An 18,551-nucleotide genomic window follows, 5' to 3' on the forward strand; every position below is an offset into this window, starting at 1 on the left:
GGATGTGGACGGTTGCTCTGGTTTTTGTTCTGACGGCGCTTTTTCTCCCCATAAGAGCTTGGCCCTTCTTCTCTGGTCTGCTGATGCAATCAGGTTCTCAAACTCAGGTGAGTGCCAGCGTGGGGAGGTCCGTCTCCACATCACACATTAAACTCAGGTGAGTGCCAGCGTGGGGAGGTCCGTCTCCACATCACACATTAAACTCAGGTGAGTGCCAGCGTGGGGAGGTCCGTGCCATTTATAAACTAACCTGTCTCTGGCATACCATTTATAAACTGACCTGTCTCTGGCATACCATTTATAAACTAACCTGTCTCTGGCATGCCATTTATAAACTAACCTGTCTCTGGCATACCATTTATAAACTAACCTGTCTCTGGCATGCCATTTATAAACTGACCTGTCTCTGGCATGCCATTTATAAACTGACCTGTCTCTGGCATGCCATTTATAAACTGACCTGTCTCTGGCATGCCATTTATAAACTAACCTGTCTCTGGCATGCCATTTATAAACTAACCTGTCTCTGGCATTGTCAGGCATATGTGTATAGGTGGCAGGGAAGTCAGGTGCAGGAGAGTCAAACGAAGTGTAAAATGGAGTCTTTTAATAATGTCATAGTAACATGCTCCATAACACTAAACAGGAAAAGAACATAAACAAATATGGGTACGAAGACCCGTCGCGCACCTATACAACAAAAACACTACGCTGACAATAAACAATCTCTGACAAAGACATGAGGGGAAACAGAGGGTTAAATACACAACAGGTAATGAATGGGATTGAAAACAGGTGTGTGGGAAGACAAGACCAATGGAAAATGAAAAATGGATCAATGATGGCTAGAAGACCGGTGACGTCGAACGCCGAGCACCGCCCGAACAAGGAGAGGCAACGACTTCGGCAGAAGAAGTCGTGACAGTACCCCCCCTGACGCGCGGCTCCAGCAGCGCGTCGACACCGGCCTCGGGGACGACCCGGAGGGCGAGGTGCAGGGCGATCCGGATGGAGACGGTGGAATTCTGATAACATGGAAGGATCTAACACGTCCTCCACCGGAACCCAGCATCTCTCCTCCGGCCCGTACCCTTCCCAGTCCACGAGGTACTGAAGGCCCCTCGCCCGACGTCTCGAATCCAAAATGGATCGAACAGAGTACGCCGGAACTCCCTCGATGTCTAGAGGAGGCGGAGGAACATCACGCACTTCAGCCTCCTCGAGCGGGCCAGCCACCATCGGCCTGAGGAGAGACACATGGAACGAGGGGTTAATACGGTAATTAGTGGGCAGTTGTAACCTATAACATACCTCGTTCACTCTCCTCAGGACTTTAAACGGCCTCACAAACCGCGGACACAGCTTCCGGCAGAGCAGGCGGAGGGGCAGGTTTCGGGTCGAGAGCCAGACACCTGTCCCCTGGTGCGAACACTGGGGCCTCACTGCGGTGACGGTCTGCGCCAATTTTCTGGCGCCTTATGGCACGCTGAAGGTGGACGTGGGCTGCCTCCCAGGTTTCCTCAGCGTGCCGAAACCAATTGTCCACCGCAGGGGCCTCGGTCTGGCTCTGATGCCAAGGAGCCAGAACCGGCTGATACCCTAATACACATTGAAAAGGAGTAAGGTTAGTGGAGGAGTGACGTAGCGAGTTCTGAGCCATCTCTGCCCAGGGCACGAACTTCGCCCACTCCCCCGGCCGATCCTGGCAATAAGACCACAGAAACCTACCCACATCCTGGTTAACTCTCTCCACCTGCCCATTACTCTCGGGGTGAAAACCTGAGGTAAGACTAACCGAGATCCCCAGACGCTCCATGAACGCCTTCCAGACCCTTGATGTGAACTGGGGACCCCGATCAGACACTATATCCTCAGGCACCCCATAGTGCCAGAAAACGTGTGTAAATAGGGCCTCTGCAGTTTGTAAGGCTGTAGGGAGACCGGGCAAAGGGAGGAGACGACAGGACTTTGAAAACCGATCCACAACGACCAGGATTGTGGTGTAACCCTGTGAAGGTGGAAGATCAGTCAAAAAATCCACCGACAGGTGCGACCACGGCCGTCAAGGAACGGGTAGAGGTTGTAGCTTACCTCTGGGCAGGTGTCTAGGAGCCTTGCACTGGGCGCACACCGAGCAGGAAGAAACATAAATCCTCATGTCCTTAGCTAAAGTGGGCCACCAGTACCTCCCTTCAAGACAGCGCATCGTCCGACCTATCCCAGGATGACCAGAGGAGGGTGACGTGTGAGCCCAGTAGATCAATCGGTCGCGGACAGCAGACGGAACATACAGACGACCAGCTGGACACTCAGGGGGAGAGGGCTCTGAACGTGACGCCCGCTCAATGTCCGCGTCCAGCTCCCACACTACAGGCGCCACCAGACACGAAGCTGGGAGTATGGGAGTGGGATCCATGGATCGCTCCTCTGTGTCATACAGCCGAGACAATGCGTCTGCCTTAACATTCTGGGAGCCTGGTCTGTAAGAAAGAGTAAACACAAAACGAGTGAAAAACATGGCCCACCTTGCCTGGCGAGGATTCAATCTCTTCGCCTGCCGGATGTACTCCAGATTGCGGTGGTCAGTCCAGATGAGAAAAGGGTGTTTAGCCCCCTCAAGCCAATGTCTCCACACCTTCAAGGCTTCTTCGACAGCTAACAGCTGAGCTTCTTCGAAAAGAAAGCACAGGGGCGAAGCTTCAGTGGCGTACCCGAACGCTGAGAGAGCACTGCTCCTATCCCAGCTTCGGATGCGTCCACCTCCACTATGAATGGCAAAGAGGGATCCGGATGAGCCAGCACAGGCACCGAGGTAAACAGAGTCTTCAGGTGCTCAAAAGCCCTGTTCGCCTCAGCCGACCACCGCAAGCGCACCGGGCCCTCCTTTAGCAGTGAGATAATGGGAGCTGCCACCTGACCAAAACCCCGGATAAACCTCCGGTAGTAATTGGCAAACCCCCAAAAACGCTGCAACTCCTTTACCGTGGTTGGAGTCGGCCAATTACGCACGGCTGTAATGCGGTCGCTCTCCATCTCCACTCCTGAAGTGGAAATCTGATGCCCTAGGAAGGAGATGGATTGTTGGAGCCTTTCTCAGCCTTGACATATAGATCATGCTCCAACAGGCGACCAAGCACCCTGCGCACCAGGGACACATGCTCGGCGCGTGTAGCAGAGTATATCAGAATATCATCTATATACACCACTACATCCTGCCCGTGCAGGTCCCTGAAGATCTCATCTACAAATGATTGGAAAACTGATGGAGCATTCATCAACCCATATGGCATGACAAGGTACTCATAATGACCTGAGGTGGTGCTAAATGCCGTCTTCCACTCATCACCCTTCCGAATACGCACCAGATTGTACGCACTCCTGAGATCCAATTTTGTGAAAAAACGTGCCCCGTGCATTAACTCAATAACCGTATTAATCAGAGGTAGCGGGTAACTATATTTCACTGTGATTTTATTCAGACCTCGATAATCAATGCACGGGCGTAAACCGCCATCCTTTTTTTTCACGAAAAAGAAACTCGAAGAGACGGGTGAAATGGATGGCTGAATGAACCCCTGATGCAGGGATTCAGAGACATATGTCTCCATAGCCTCCGTCTCCGCTTGCGACAGGGGATACACGTGACTCTTGGGATATGCAGCGTCTACCAGGAGATCTATCGCACAATCCCCCCGTCGATGGGGTGGTAATTGAGTCGCCTTCTTTTTACAGAAGGCGAGAGCCAAATCGGCATATTCGGGGGGAACGCGCACGGTGGAGACCTGGTCTGGACTTTCCACCGTAGTAGCACCAACGGAAACCCCTAAACACCTACCTGAGCATTCTCGCGACCACCCCGTGAGAGCCCTCTGTGGCCAAGAAACAGTGGGGTTATGGCAAGCTAACCAGGGTAGGCCTAGCACCACAGAATACGCAGGAGAATCAATAAGGAAAAGACTAATCTTCTCCTTGTGACCCTCCTGCGTTATCATACACAAAGGTGCGGTTACCTCCCTGATAAACCCTGACCCTAATGGTCGACTATCTAAGGCATGAATAGGGAAAGGCATATCCACAGGAACAATAGGGATCCCTAAACTATGAGCTAGACTTTTATTAATGAAATTCCCAGCCACACCTGAATCTACTAGCGCCTTATACTGGGAATGCAGTGAAAAATCAGGAAAAGAGACAGAGACAAACATTAGTGCAGCAGAGGGCTCTGGATGAGAATGGTGCCTACTCACCTGGGGTGATGCCAGAATGCCCTGCCTGCCTTCTCTATTCCCAGAGGAACCAACCCGGCACCGACCAGCAGTGTGCCCTCTGCGACCATGAATGGTGCTCGAGCGGGAACCCCCTCCGGTCTCCCTGCGAACCATCCCTCCCAATTCCATAGGTTCGGGAGAGAGGGTGCGAGAGGATGGAACAACCAGACCCCGATCTAGACGTCCACGAGTAGCCAACATGTTGTCCAGCTTGATGGACATGTCCACCAGCTGGTCGAAGGTGAGGGTGGTGTCTCTACAGGCCAGCTCCCGACGGACGTCCTCGCGTAGACTACAACGGTAATGGTCGATCAGGGCCCTGTCGCTCCATCCAGCGCCGGCAGCCAAGGTCCTAAACTCCAAAGCAAACTCCTGTGCACTCCTCGTCTCCTGCCTCAGATGATAGAGGAGTTCCCCTGCTGCTTTGCCTTCGGGTGGATGATCGAATACTATCCGGAATTGGCGGGTGAACTCCTCAAAATGGTCCAACGCCGCATCCTCCCTTCTACACACAGCGCTGGCCCATTCCAGGGCTTTCCCGGTGAGGCATGAGACGAGGGCGTAACTCTTCTCACGGTCAGATGGTACTGGGGAGGCCGTGGCTAGATATAGGTTCAGCTTAAGGAGGAAACCCTGGCAGCCGGCAGTATCTCCGTTGTATCCCGTGGGTAGGGATAAATGGATCTTCGATTCCGGAGAGGAAAAAACGTTCAAGGGAGATTCCGGTTGTGGTGGTGGTGGCGCTGGAGAAACTCCCTGTCTCTCCCAGTGATCCATATTCTGGACAATGCGATCCATGACGGAGCTTATACAGTCAAGCTCCCTCGCTTGTTCCTGAACGCGTTCCTCCAGCTCCATGAGCATAGTGTCCTCTCCTGCTGACTTCATATTGTTGGTCAGAGATTCTGTCAGGCATATGTGTATAGGTGGCAGGGAAGTCAGGTGCAGGAGAGTCAAACAGAGTGTAAAATGGAGTCTTTTAATAATGTCATAGTAACATGCTCCATAACACTAAACAGGAAAAGAACATAAACAAATATGGGTACGAAGACCCGTCGCGCACCTATACAACAAAAACACTACACTGACAATAAACAATCTCTGACAAAGACATGAGGGGAAACAGAGGGTTAAATACACATCAGGTAATGAATGGGATTGAAAACAGGTGTGTGGGAAGACAAGACCAATGGAAAATGAAAAATGGATCAATGATGGCTAGAAGACCGGTAACGTCGAACGCCGAGCACCGCCCGAACAAGGAGAGGCAACGACTTCGGTAGAAGTCGTGACAGGCATGCCATTTATAAACTGACCTGTCTCTGGCATACCATTTATAAACTGACCTGTCTCTGGCATACCATTTATAAACTGACCTGTCTCTGGCATGCCATTTATAAACTAACCTGTCTCTGGCATGCCATTTATAAACTGACCTGTCTCTGGCAGGCCATTTATAAACTGACCTGTCTCTGGCATACCATTTATAAACTGACCTGTCTCTGGCAGGCCATTTATAAACTGACCTGTCTCTGGCATACCATTTATAAACTGACCTGTCTCTGGCATACCATTTATAAACTGACCTGTCTCTGGCATACCATTTATAAACTGACCTGTCTCTGGCATGCCATTTATAAACTGACCTGTCTCTGGCATACCATTTATAAACTGACCTGTCTCTGGCCATTTTAGTTTTTGGAGCTCCTACTGTTGCTCTGTTTGTGGTTTCTAATGCTTTTCTCTTTCAGTCCAATATATTTTACATCTGAGAAGATAAATTCAGCAGTGTGGTAGCAACAAAAGTCAACTGGTGGTTTTAAAAGAATCCCACAACAACCATTCAACAATTCATATTTATTTTGAGAACTGTGACACACATTACCTTTTTTGATAATAATATATTAAAAATGTCTTGACAGAAGTAACATTAATCAAAAATCCATTTTAGCATGTGGAACTGGGCTGACCAAGTCTTAATGAATAACTCACCTCTTGTCTCTCTTTCTCCAATCTCCATTACTTGGTATTCAGCTGATCAACTGCCTGTTATGAAATCAGAAAACCATCATTAGCACAATAATGTGATTTGAATATTAGTATAGCTAATATTTGCTTAACAAAGAAGAAAGAACCGTTATTGTAGCTAGTCTAGCTATCTAATGTTAACATTAGCCCTATAATCTTTGTTAGCAAACATTTACTAGTTAGCCTGCAAGCTAGCTAGCATTAGCTAGACAAAATGGTTAGCTAACCTGCACATTCTTTTAAAAAAAATCCCAATTTATTACAGTTTAATAATGTTAGTAGCTAGCTAGTTACTAACCTTGAATGTAAAGTATTTACGTGATCTGTTGGATGTTACACAGCAATATATCTAGGTAGCTAGCTAGCTGAGTGCTACAGCAGGCTAGCTAGTAGCTACACCAGCCGGGCTAACTCTGGTAGCTATGGGAGCAGTGCCTGTGTTCTATAGATAGACACTAATAATCAGACTACTTCATACCTAGATGAGGAGTGTGGTGGTACCATTTCTGTAACCATTTCCATGTTTTGATTTGTTGTGACGTGTTCCTCATAACAAAACAACCCAGAGTTTTCGTAGAGACAGAATTTGCCCCGGCTTTGTGTTTCCTTTCTCAGTCATATGGACATCTCCTTAGCATATTGCTACCACCACTGGTTGGAGTGCACACTACACTCTTAACCCAAAACAAAAGATCCTGACTAAAATTCATCAGATGACGATGACCTAACATAAAACACCGGAGCCATACACTAAGAAAAATCTCTATCCATATTTGACTGAACCAGATCGTAATTGATCAAATTTGTATTATATTAAGTCAACAAAAAATATGTTATTTAAATGTCAATGCAAATGGGAATTACTTGACTATATTTTCCCATGTTCAATGAGAACAATAGACAAGTTGATAGGGGGTTGTTAGCAAACAAGCCATTTTATGCAGTGTGTAAGGGAGTATCCTAGGTGGATGGTGCCCCCTATGAGGATAATCCAGGTCTAAAAAACTAAACTAAAAACTGTTTTGTTTTTTTTACAAAAGTTTCTGTTTAAAAATAGATTTTTCCAATCCCTTGCAGAGGGGAGGTTGAATTTCCAGCGAGTTCTATCTGGAAAGGCAGGGAAGTCTAGCAACCCACACCTTCTCTTTCATCACTTGGGTGGTGGGCACATCGTGTTTGAACGTGTGAAATGTTTCAACTGCCTCATTAATACATTCATATTTTATTTACCTGATGAGTCCACCAAGCGCTTTGAATTTGTAGAGGATACATCAGGGTCCTTTTGATCTCCCCAGTGACAGTCGAGAGGAAGCCAGGTATCAAAGGCACCGGCATCAGCTATATCACCATTTAGTCCTGAAGGTTGTCACTTACTGTCACCAGATGAAGCAGATTATACAGGCCTTTGCTCTGGCAGAGATACATAATTAATGGGGAGAGTTTGGTGGAGGTCCAAACACCTCCAATGACTGAGTCAATGGGTAACTCAGAGAGAGAGAGAGAGAGAGCAGAGACTAACGGGTCCAGTCACCTTGCTTATTGCTTTGAGAGATGAAGTGGATTTTCATAATTCCCAACCTGATCAAAGTCTATCACGGGCCATACTCAACAAGTGGACCGCGGTCTGGATCTGGACCCAAAACGTGGTCAATATGGACCGTGGGTCCCGACACACAAAAAAAGGAATCTCACTTTCCTCAGTCTCAGTCACTCAGGCATCATTGAGTTACTCAGGCACAATATGGGCACCTAATAGCTGAACATTGTTATGACCACAGTAGGGACAGCAGGTGGGTTGATATGCAACCAGAGTTCACTGATGAAGGGTAGAAGTGCTCCTACATTGTCTCTCCTGTCAAAGTTAATGAGACGTGTGGATGCCACAGCAATCACAGAACACCATCATTTCACTAGTACCGCCAAGGAACATGTTCTGCCACCAGAGTGATAATTGGAATGGCCCAGTGTGTTTGTGTGTGTGTGTGTGTGCGTGCGTGTGTGCGCACACACACGTGTCAATCTGACAGAAAGGGCTCATTTTAGGCTTTAATCCTCCTGCTCATGATTTATAAGACATTGACTCTGTAATCATTCACCACCACAGATACACGAGTGGAGAATCTGTTCAACTTTGAAAACAACGGCATGTTAAAATAGGATTTTTGTTCCATGGTAGAGTGTAGCTCAGAAACTCACGATAGAGTCATTGCTGCTCTTACTGCTGTGTTTGACACTGGTCCAACATTACTGTTCAACTCACAAAACAAAGGTGAAACATCAGTGAGACAGAGAAGGACAGGGGTACGTACACAAGCGAGCGATAGAGCCAAGTTCCACCAAACATTTAGCTCCTAGTCCATTTCATCTTGCCAAGGCTCTGAGTAGGTGTTGTAAAAACCCACTATACCCTCCTGGCAATTTTTCATCCAAAACCAATTTAGCTCGTGTTTCTTTCTCCACTTCTTACAAACATGAAAGAGTACCTGTGTGTGTGATGTGCCAGGGGAGAGGCCAGGGTGTTAATTAAGTCCCTATCTGAAACTTTTGTTAATTTGAATAGTTTTACAAGGCTGCTGCGGTCGGGTGCTAATACAGCACAGTGACAGTGGCAGGTGTAATTTCACGGATTAGGCCTGGTAGTGGCAGCTCCTCTCAGGCCCCGCCGGCTCTCCCACCGACGCTTTGAAGATAACTTTTTCCCATTATCCTAACAATGGCGCTTGGAATGCAACTTAATTCACGCAGCGAACATGAGGACATCGGCACTCTCACTGGAGGGGAGATTTGAAGAGGGGAAGAAGAAGGGGTAGAAAAAAAAGGCAAAGTTTTCCTTCTCATAACGAAACATTCATAAAGTATAGAAACATTCATAAAGTATAGAAACATTCATAAAGTATAGAAACATTCATAAAGTATAGAAACATTCATAAAGTATAGAAACCGGTATACCGTTTTTCCCCCGGTGGTAAAGCGCTGACACACACCTCTGTGTGCGGATGTGTTTTATCTGCCTGCCTGCCACCCACACGGCCACCGCTCGCTCTCCTCCTCTCGCCTGCCTTCGCCGCGCCGCTGACAAGCCCTTCAGACTCCTGGAAATGGGTTGGCTTTGAAGTAGCGTTGGAGCCCGTGGAACTGTCTAGTGTGTGATTAGCGTGGAAGTAGAGAGTGGTAAAGGGAGAGAGCGAGTGTCTCCCCTTGGAGTTGCTTGGACTGGCCAGGCAGAGCAAGCTGAGAATGTTGAGAGGAACGTCACAGTCCAGACAGGCAGATCACAAGACGTGGACAGGGGTCCTACGGCTGCCTCAGCTTGGAGTGTGATGCGTACAAATGGGTTGAGCCACACAGAATCAATAGGAAGGGTTGAGTACCCTTCAAGACAACCTTTTCCCTTGGTGAAGGAGCACGGCAAGCAGCAACAGAATTTCATCAGACATCACTCATAATATAGTACTTGATTCCACATCTCCCTCAAGTACTCTATCATGGATCCCTCCTTCAAGTTACAGTAGATTGTATAATTTACATCCCAAAAACGTGAGATTTTGTGGCATTACAGAATATAGTTCATTTGCCTGTAATGAAGTTATTTTCCTTGTCATTTTTTGAGCATTTTTGTATGAAATATAAATAATTAGTAGGATTGAGATGGTTAATAATATATATTTTTAAGTTGAGCAGGCCCTCTCTCTCCCATCCTGCCGTTGAAACCCCCATCCACGCAATCATCACCTCCAGTCTCGAGTACTATAACTCGCTACTCTCCGGTATCAATGCAATCTCCCTCCAAAAGCTCCAAAACTCTGAAGCCATTCTTCATCTGTCCCCTGTCCTCTATGAACTCCACAGGCTCCCTGTCTCCCAACGTATTAACTACAAGATCTTCCTTCTGACGTACAAAACCCTTTACCACCTTGCCACCGACTTTACTTCTACGACCTTCTTCTTCCCTAACCAACCCACACACTCTTTCCGTTCCGCCACAGAAGGCTGCCTTGCCGTTCACATTCCAAGCTCCAGAGCTTTGGTGACCGAGGCCTTCTACAGGGTTGCTCCATGGCTCTGAAACTCTCTCCCTCCGGCCATCCGTGACTGAGTCCATCACCATTTTTCAGTCCCTCCTAAAGCCCCACCTCTTGACCATGGTATACCCCTAAGCCCCCCCCCCCACACACCCTCTCTTGCTCTCTATTTTGCTCGCTCGCTCTCTCTCTCTCACACACACACACACACACCTCCTCGCTCACTCAAACACGGACACATTACACTATTTTCCTTCGATTAAGCCCCTCCCCCCTATTTAAGCCATTCCCCATCATTTAAGACTTTACACCTTATATTTGTTTCACATTTTTGTTTCTTCCTGCTGTTAGTCTGGCCTCGTCTTGTTTTTATCTCTGTTTTTTTGTTTAGTTTTTACAACAGTAAAGCGTCTTTGGGTCATTGAAAAACGCTACATAAGTCCCACCAGTAATTATTATTATTATAGATTGCTAGCCCAACCCACCAATGGCATGTCTACCATGCCTTTCAGGAAGTAACTTCACCTGCCTTGCTTGGCTAACCATGTTAGTTGCCCAATTTCCTGTCATTCCCTAAACTAGCAGACTTCCCGGTCCAATGGGACTAAAGGGATGTTTTAATCTACTTCCCCAGAGTAAAATGAAGTTGTGGATACTATATTTACATGTATGCATCTGCCTCCAGTATGAAGGAAGTTAGAGGTAGTTTAGCGAGCCAATGATAACTTGTCTTAGCACAATGACTGGAAGTCTATGATATCTACTAGCTTGCTAGCAGTTACCATAGACTTCCAGTCATTGTGCTAAGGCTAGTTAGCAACTTCCTTCAAACTGTATCCCAGATACATAACAATGGTATCCATTAGTTCATGTGACTCTGGGAAAGTAGATAAAGAGCTTCGTTGCCAAAATCCCGAAGTATCCCTTTAATAATGAGAGATGCTGTGTTTGACTCCCACTTAGAAAAAAACACATGAAATTTTTACAAATATCTCCAGTTGCATTTTCCATCTAGCACAGGCTAAGCAAACAGGCTTAACTTATTCAGGTGTGCCAGATCAAAGGCAGAACAGGGCAGGTTTATTAAATAAGAATGACTGTTTGTCCGGAAAAGAGCGCCGAGCAGAGGGGAGGAGAGAGAGACAAGGAGGTTCCAATTAGGGCCCATGCTGTCATATCGTCATTGGGATTGAGTGAGAGGAGATAGAGAGAGGAGGCATGGAGAGAGAGGTCTGTAAAGAGGAAGTTGAGTACAAGGGAGAGCTGTGGCTGAGAGCTGCAGAATCCTTTTCTGCAGGGTTCCCCAACTGGGGGCTTGAGGGCCGAATTTGGCCCGCAGGTGGTTTTATTTGGTCCCCAAAGTGTTCTGAGCAAAGAGACAGCAGGGGTTCAAACTGTTGAACCCAGTTCCTATATTTGAATATAAAAATGGAAAAACCATGCTACATTCTATCTCTGGGACCCTCAGGATGCCACATCATATAAAGATTACTGAATGTAAGTACATTATTTACCTTCAGCGGTGAATGTATCAAACCAGTTGCCATGTTAAGAGTTTTGTTGTTATGTACACTCCTCAAACAATGGCATGTATTTTTTCACTGTAATAGCTACTGTACATTGGACAGTGCAGTTAGATTAACAAGAATTTAACCCTTCTGTTGTGTTCCGGTCGAATTGGACCGATTGACAAGTTCTCTCTCACTGAAAAATGTTGACATCAGGACTGCGATTACTCACCACGGACTGACAGAATTATTTTTATCCCATTAACCGTCCTGCTGTGTTCCGGTTCTCTCTCTCTCTCTCTCTCTCTCTCTCTCTCTCTCTCTCTCTCTCTCTCTCTCTCTCTCTCTCTCTCTCTCTCTCTCTCTCTCTCTCTCTCTCTCTCTCTCTCTCTCTCTCTCTCTCTCTCTCTCTCTCTCTCTCTCTCTCTCTCTCTCTCTCTCTCTCTCTCTCTCTCTCTCTCTCTCTCTCTCTCTCTCTCTCTCTCTCTCTCTCTCTCTCTCTCTCTCTCTCTCTCTCTCTCTCTCTCTCTCTCTCTCTCTCTCTCTCTCTCTCTCTCTCTCTCTCTCTCTCTCTCTCTCTCTCTCTCTCTCTCTCTCTCTCTCTCTCTCTCTCTCTCTCTCTCTCTCTCTCTCTCTCTCTCTGAAAAATGTTGTTCATTTAATCTGAATGTCATAAGGTTCCATGACTTCGTCCACACAGGGTATATGAACACACAAAATACATTTGGATGATTTTCATTACATTTTGGGAGTTTTCTGACCGTTCATTAGAAATGAATGGGTGAGACTACAATTTGTGTATAAAATTGAGTTCAGGCACATGCCCATTCATCAGATGGACAAACTTACTCTCCCAGACCCCCACGTGCATGTGTGTTTGAGCACACACACACACCTCACTCCCCTTCTCGGCTTCCATGGCAACCCCCACGGGAACCTTTCCCCAATAGAATAATTCCCCCACGGAAACAACACCTGTTGGCATTCTAACAATCACAACATTGTTTCAATAATATATAGAACTTTTCTCGCAGCTCTGGTATATAAAGCTTTTTGGAGGCCTTGCTCACTATTCATTCTGTGGCAGCACAATGACCAAACAATATACTGTATTTGAGGCTCTTGATCATATCTTAGATCATGACACTGGTGAGGAGGAGAGAGGCCAGGAAACTGAGAGTGAAGATGCATTAGAGGATAATTAGTCTGTGATAAATAGCACAATATGTTTCATCTGAGTATTTGTTATAGTCAAAATAATCCATACATGATGCTTTTTTAAACTCAAACACAAGTTGTATGAGCTCAGGTCAATGAGGTCTACAGGCCATACAAAGAATATGGAAGTTCAAAACTTGTAAAGTTCACAAGAACTGAAGTTGATAAAAAGATCTAACACAACATTAGGTGATAATATATGTATTATTAAGGATTTATAATCATCTATAATGGGGATGGTCATTTTGGACCGGGAAGACTGAATGAATTAACATGAAACGAACACAACAGGAGGGTTAAATTAATGATGGACTGTCGTTTCTCTTTGCTTATTTGAGCTGTTCTGTCTTTTACCAAATACGGCTATCTTCAGTATACCAACACTACCTTGTCACGACACAACTGATTGGCTGAAATGTAATAAGAAGGAAAGAAATTCCACAAATTAACTTTTAACAAGGCACACCTGTTAATTGAAATGTATTCCAGGTGACTACCTCATGAAGCTGGTTGTGAGAATGCCAAGAGTATACAAAGCTGTCATCAAGGCAAAGGGTGGCTACTTTGATTTGTTTAACACTTTTTTGTTTACCACATGATTCCATATGTGTTATTTCATAGTTTGGATGTCTTCACTATTATTCTTCAATGTAGGTGTGTCCAAATTTTGACTGGTACTGTACATGCTCCTGTGTCTGCAGAGCCCTCACCAGCCCAAGCAGTACAGCCCTGGGGTCTGTACCCCCTGCATCTCATGTTTCCTGGTCTTCCACATTGCAATTTTTATCTGCCTCAACAGGTTTACTCGGCAGTCCCTGTTGGATCAAGGTGAGACACGTATCTCTACCAGTAAACCTGTGAATAATCCTCCACTTTATATCAGCAAGACACTTCTCTATGGGAGGCTTACACAGGGAGGGCCAACATCCTCTCAGAAAAGAACCTGGTCCCAAACCCCCTGGCAACCCCGTTGCCCTGAGCCCATGCAGATGGTATTTCTTCACAATCTTCACAGCCACTGCATACAGACCACCTGGGCTTCTGGCGCCGACAGAGATGTCAGCCTCGCTTCGTGTTCCTAGGAAACTATTCAGTATTTAGTTTTTTTACCTGTTATTTCTTAGATTGGTACCCCAGGTAATCTTAGGTTTTATTACATACAGTCGGGAGGCACTACTGGATATTAGAGCAACGTCAACTCACCATCATTACGACCAGGAATACGACTGTCCCGAAATGGATCCTGTGTTTTGCCCACCACCCAGGACAATGGATCGGATCCCAGCCGGCTTCTGGTCAACGTCAACTCCCGAAGCGGATCCTGTGTTTTGCCCACCACCCAGGACAATGGATCGGATCCCAGCCGGCTTCTGGTCAACGTCACCTCCCGAAGCGGATCCTGTGTTTTGCCCACCACCCAGGACAATGGATCGGATCCCAGCCGGCGAACCAAAACAACGACACCCTAAAAGGGGCAGCTAAGCTACATTGAAGAATCTCAAATATAAAAGATTTTTGATTTGTTTAACACTTCTTTCAATTTTATGGTTACTACATGATTCCATTTGTTATTTTATAGTTGTGACGTCTTCAATAATATTCTGCAATGTATAAAATAGTAACAATAAATAAAAAAATTAAAACATACGAGTACGTGTGTCCAACCTTTTCTGGTACTGTATATACAGTGAATTCTGAAAATATTCAGACCCATTGACTTTTTCAACATTTTGTTACATTATAGCCTTCTTCTAAAATGGATTACATAGTTTTTTCCCCCTCATCAATCTACACACAATACCCCATAATGACGAATAAAAATCACATTTTTAGAATTTTTTGAAAATGTACTAAGAATAAAAAACTGAAATCTCACATTTACATAAGTTCGGACCCTTTACTCAGTACTTTGCTGTAGCAATTTCAGCCTTGAGTCTTCTTGGGTATGATGCTACAAGCTTGGCACACCTGTATTTGGGGAGCTCATCCAATTCAGATCCTCTCAAGCTCTGTCAGGATGGATGGAGAGCATAGCTGCACAGCTATTTTCAGGTGTCTTCAGAGATGCTCCATCGGGTTCTAGTCAGGGCTCTGGCTGGGCCTCACAAGGACATTCAGAGACTTGTCCCGAAGCCACTCCTGGATTTTTCTTGGGGTGTGTGCTTAGGTTCGTTGACCTGTAGGAAGGTGGACCTTCGCCCCAGTCTGAGGTCTTCAGCGCTCTGGAGCAGGTTTTTATCAATAATCCCTCTGTACTTTGCTCTGTTCTTATTTCCCTTGATCCTGACCAGTTTTCCAATCCCTGCTGTTGAAAAACATCCCCACAGCATGATGTTGCCACCACCATGCTTCAGGGCTGGTGCCAGGTTTCCTCCAGACATGACTCTTTGCATTCAGGCCAAAGAGTTCAATCTTGGTTTCATCAGACCAGAGAATCTTGTTTCTCATTAACTGAGAGTCCTTAGGTGCTTTTTGGAAAACACCAAGGGGGCTATCATGTCCCTTTTACTGAAGAGTGGCTTCTGTCTGGCCACTCTACCATAAAAGCCTGATTGGTGGAGTGCTGCAGAGATGGTTGTCCATCTGGAAGGTTCTCCCATCTCCACATAGAAACTCTGGAGCTCTTTCAATCGGGTTCTTGGTCACCTCCCTGACCAAGGCCCTTTTCCCCCGATTGCTCAGTTTTGCCGAGCGGCCAGCTCTAGGAACAGTCTTGGTGGCTCCAAACTGATTCCATTTAAGAATGATGGAGGCCACTGTGTTCTTGGGAACCTTCAACGCTGTAGCCATTTTTTGGTACCCTTCCCCAAATCTGTGCCTCGGCACAAGCCGGTCTCGGAGCTCTTAGGACATTTCCTTCATTTACAATCAATTGAATGTTTTCACTACATTTTTTTATTGAACCTTTATTGAAACAGGTAGGTTAGTTGAGAACAAGTTCTCATTTTCAACTGCAACCTGGCCAAAATAAAGCAAAGCAGTGCGACACAAACAACAGCACAGTTACACATGGATTAAACAAACATACAGTCAATAATACAATAGAAAAAGCGTATGTACAGTGTGTTCAAATGAGGTAAGATAAGGGAGGTAAGGCAATAAATAGGCCATAATGGTGAAATAATTACAATTTAGCAATTAAACACTGGAGTGATAGATGTGCAGAAGATGAATGTGCAAGTAGAGATACTGGGGTGCAAAATAAATAAATAATAACCGTATGGGGATGAGGTAGTTGGATGGGCTATTTACAGATGGGGTATGTATAGGTGCATTGATCTGTGAGCTGTTCTGACAGCTGGTGCTTAAAGTTAGTGAGGGAGATATGAGTCTCCAGCTTCAGTGATTTTTGCAGTTCGTTCCAGTCATTTGGTAGCAGAGAACTGTAAGGAGAGGTGGCCGAAGGAGGATTTGGCTTTGGGTGTGACCAGTGAAATATACCTGCTGAATCGCATGCTACAGGTGGGTGCTGCTATGGTGACCAGTGAGCTGAGATAAGGTGGGGCTTTACTTAGCAAAGACTTTACCACTAGAACCAGTGGGTTTGGTGATGAATATGAAGTGAGGTCCAGCCAGCGAGCGCATACAGATCGCAGTAGTGGGTAGTATGTGGGCTTTGGTGACAAAACGGATGGCACTGTGATAGACTGCATCCAATTTGCTGAGTAGAGTGTTGGAGGCTATTTTGTAAATGACATCGCCGAACTCAAAGGTTCGGTAGGATAGTCAGTTTTACGAGGGTATGTTTGGCAGCATGAGTGAAGGATGCTTTGTTTCAAAATAGGAAGCCAATTCTAGATTTAATTTTGGATTGGAGATGGTTAATAATGTGAGTCTGGAAGGAGAGTTTACAGTCTAACCAGACACCTAGGTATTTGTAGTTGTCCACATTTTCTAAGTCAGAACCGTCCAGAGTAGTGATGCTGGACGAGCGGGCAGGTGTGGGCAGCGATCAGTGATCGGTTGAAGAGCATGCATTTAGTTTTATTTGCATTTAAGAGCAGTTGGAGGCCACGGAAGGAGATTTGTATGGCATTGAAGCTCGTCTGGAGGTTAGTTAACACAGCGTCCAAAGAAGGGCCAGATGTATACAGAATGGTGTCGTCTGCGTAGAGGTGGATAAGAGACTCACCAGCAGCAAGAGAGACATCCTTGATGTAAACAGAGAAGAGAGTCGGCCCGAGAATTGAACCCTGTGGCACCCCCATAAAGTTTTGACACACTGAACTCTGTCTGAGAAGTAGTTGGTGAACCAGGCGAGACAGTCATTTGAGACACTCTAACCACTAGGCTACCTGCCACCCCATCTAAATGTAGTTTGATACTTAACCTGTTGTACTGTGCGCCTCCCATAGTCTGTTCTGGACTTGGGGATCTTGTAGAAACCTCTGGTGGCATGTCTTGTGGGGTACGCATGTGTCCGAGCTGTGTGGTAGAAGTTTAAACAGACAACTTGGTACATTCAGCCTGGCAACACTTTCTTACAAAAACAAGTGGTGATGAAGTCAATCTCTCCTCCACTTTGAGCCATGAGAGATTGACATACATATATTTAATGGTAGCTCCCCTCTACTTTTAAGGGCCAGCCGTGCTGCTCTGTTCTGAGCCAATTGTCATATTTCTTAGTCCCTCTTTATGGCCCCTGGCCACACAATTGAACAGTAGTCAAATTATGTCTGTGACTATAACAGAACTTATTTGGCAGGTGAAACCCCGAGGACAAACCATCCATGAATTTGTTTTTTTTAGGTGACTGTGTTTTCAATTGATTTTCTATGTGAATCTAGATTTCTGAGGCATCTGGTTGCAGTTCCTAGGGCTTCCACTAGATGTCAACAGTCTTTAGAAATTGAGAAATGAAGAAGTAGCCCTTTCCTTTCTGGGTGTCTAGCCAAGTGGACTGTTTTGTTTGAGGCGTGTGACCTGGAGATCACTCCACTTAAATTTGATCCGCTATTGAACACAGTTTATCCCGTCTTAAATTTTATTGATTATTTACATTTTAAAATACCTAAAGTTGGATTAGGAAAGTTGTTTTAAATGTTTGGACAAAGTTTACAGGTAATTTATTAGATCATCTGTAGTCATGTTGGGCTAGTTGGAACCGGTGTTTTTCTGAATCAAACGCGCCAAATAAATGAACATTTTGAAGAAATAACAAAGGAATTTATCGAACAAAAGGACCATTTGTGATGTTTATAGGACATGTTGGAGTGCCAACAGAAGAAGATCTTCAAAGGTAAGTCATGAATTATATCGTTATTTCTGAGTTTTGTGTCGTGCCTGGTGGGTTGAAATATGATTGTCATGTGTTTGCATGATGGGGTGCTGTCCTCAGATAATCGCATGGTTTGCTTTCGTCGTTAAGCCTTTTTTAAATATGACATGGTGGCTGGATTAACAAGAAGTTAAGCTTTAATTTGGTGTATTGCACTTGTGATTGTATGAAAGTTAAATATTTCTAATCATTTATTTTGTATTTCACGCTCTGCAATTTCACCAGATTT

Source organism: Oncorhynchus tshawytscha, linkage group LG04 (genome assembly GCF_018296145.1).
Source record: "Oncorhynchus tshawytscha isolate Ot180627B linkage group LG04, Otsh_v2.0, whole genome shotgun sequence".
Taxonomy (NCBI): domain Eukaryota; kingdom Metazoa; phylum Chordata; class Actinopteri; order Salmoniformes; family Salmonidae; genus Oncorhynchus; species Oncorhynchus tshawytscha.